The following is a 2052-nucleotide window of genomic DNA, read 5'->3' on the forward strand; positions in this document are numbered from 1 at the left end:
CGGCCGTCACAAGCTTGTCACCAGTCTCAGTGCTTTGCTGCTGTCCTGTGCCTGTGGCTGCGCGGCCGCTGTTTGAGGAAGTCGGGATGGACTCGCTCGCTTCTTGGAGTTTTGGTTGAGAGAAGCTTTTGCGATTCTGGTCATATTTATGCTGCGTGTTTCAAAGTGTGTTCCACCTGTAATCTATTATGTAAATTTGCAATCCCGCATCGCCAGCAATCAGCGCGAAAACGAAAGCGTTTTCCCCCATCCATTTTCATGAGAGTGGCTGGGGTGAGAATGGCGTGACAAGTTAAAAAAATGCTTGCCTTCCTCTAGTCAGGAGAGCACTGTCGCCACTTAGTGGTCGGTAAAATAGATTATACACATTCTCTTGCTCCAATAGTGATCTAGAAGACGTAAAAGTTGTTGATTGATGTCCCACCGTCAAAAAAAAAAAATGTTTATGTAAGACGAGATATCTCGGCTCTGGCACTCAAGCGTTGGATTATGTAAGACGAGATATCTCGGCTCTGGCACTCAACGTGTTAAGTCTATAGTCTGTCTAAACTCGCGCCAACAGGGGGCTCTCTAGAGCGACCGGACCGGGTAACCCGGAAGTGAAACGCGGAAGTGAAACCAGGAAGTGAAACGCAGCTGCCTTTTTACGCCGTTTGCGCTGCCTAGCAACATAACATAAACAATGTGAACGCCACGCATACTCGCGGGAACATCTCTCGTTATATTCTAACAGGTTTTTTGGAAGTTATTTTGTGGTTATGGCCGAAGTGGCTGCTGCAAACCGTTTCATTTCAATTCCTGATCTGCCCTGGCTACAGACACACTAACACTGGCCGATTCACTCGGGGTTCAAGCGAGACTACTCTGCGTTGGTATCGTCGACTATTAGAGGTAAGATGTTAAATAGATACTGTTTAATAACAATCGAAAAAGTTGCTCGTAGCTGCTTTAAAGGTTTAAAATTTAGGTGGTGGGTTAACCCTCACCTTCACTAACAGCCCTGTCCACTGGACACCTCTCCACTGGACTTGGATGATAGTCCTCCTGTGTGACGTGCTGCTGGCTGGTGATGGTCCTCCTGTGTGACGTGCTGCTGGCTGGTGTGATGGTCCTCCTGTGTGACGTGCTGCTGGCTGGTGTGATGGTCCTCCTGTGTGACGTGCTGCTGGCTGGTGTGATGGTCCTCCTGTGTGAGGTGCTGCTGGCTGGTGTGATGGTCCTCCTGTGTGACGTGCTGCTGGCTGGTGTGATGGTCCTCCTGTGTGACATGCTGCTGGCTGGTGATGGTCCTCCTGTGTGACGTGCTGCTGGCTGATGATGGTCCTCCTGTGTGACGTGCTGCTGGCTGGTGATGGTCCTCCTGTGTGAGGTGCTGCTGGCTGGTGATGGTCCTCCTGTGTGAGGTGCTGCTGGCTGGTGTGATGGTCCTCCTGTGTGACGTGCTGCTGGCTGGTGTGATGGTCCTCCTGTGTGACGTGCTGCTGGCTGGTGTGATGGTCCTCCTGTGTGACGTGCTGCTGGCTGGTGTGATGGTCCTCCTGTGTGAGGTGCTGCTGGCTGGTGTGATGGTCCTCCTGTGTGACGTGCTGCTGGCTGGTGTGATGGTCCTCCTGTGTGACGTGCTGCTGGCTGGTGTGATGGTCCTCCTGTGTGACGTGCTGCTGGCTGGTGATGGTCCTCCTGTGTGACCTGCTGCTTGCTGGTGTGATAGTCCTCCTGTGTGATGTGCTGCTGGCTGGTGTGATGGTCCTCCTGTGTGACGTGCTGCTGGCTGGTGTGATGGTCCTCCTGTGTGACGTGCTGCTGGCTGGTGTGATGGTCCTCCTGTGTGAGGTGCTGCTGGCTGGTGTGATGGTCCTCCTGTGTGACGTGCTGCTGGCTGGTGTGATGGTCCTCCTGTGTGACATGCTGCTGGCTGGTGATGGTCCTCCTGTGTGAAGTGCTGCTGGCTGATGATGGTCCTCCTGTGTGACGTGCTGCTGGCTGGTGATGGTCCTCCTGTGTGAGGTGCTGCTGGCTGGTGATGGTCCTCCTGTGTGAGGTGCTGCTCGC

This window comes from Poromitra crassiceps (assembly GCF_964638095.1).
Source record: "Poromitra crassiceps genome assembly, chromosome: 21".
NCBI lineage: Eukaryota > Metazoa > Chordata > Actinopteri > Beryciformes > Melamphaidae > Poromitra > Poromitra crassiceps.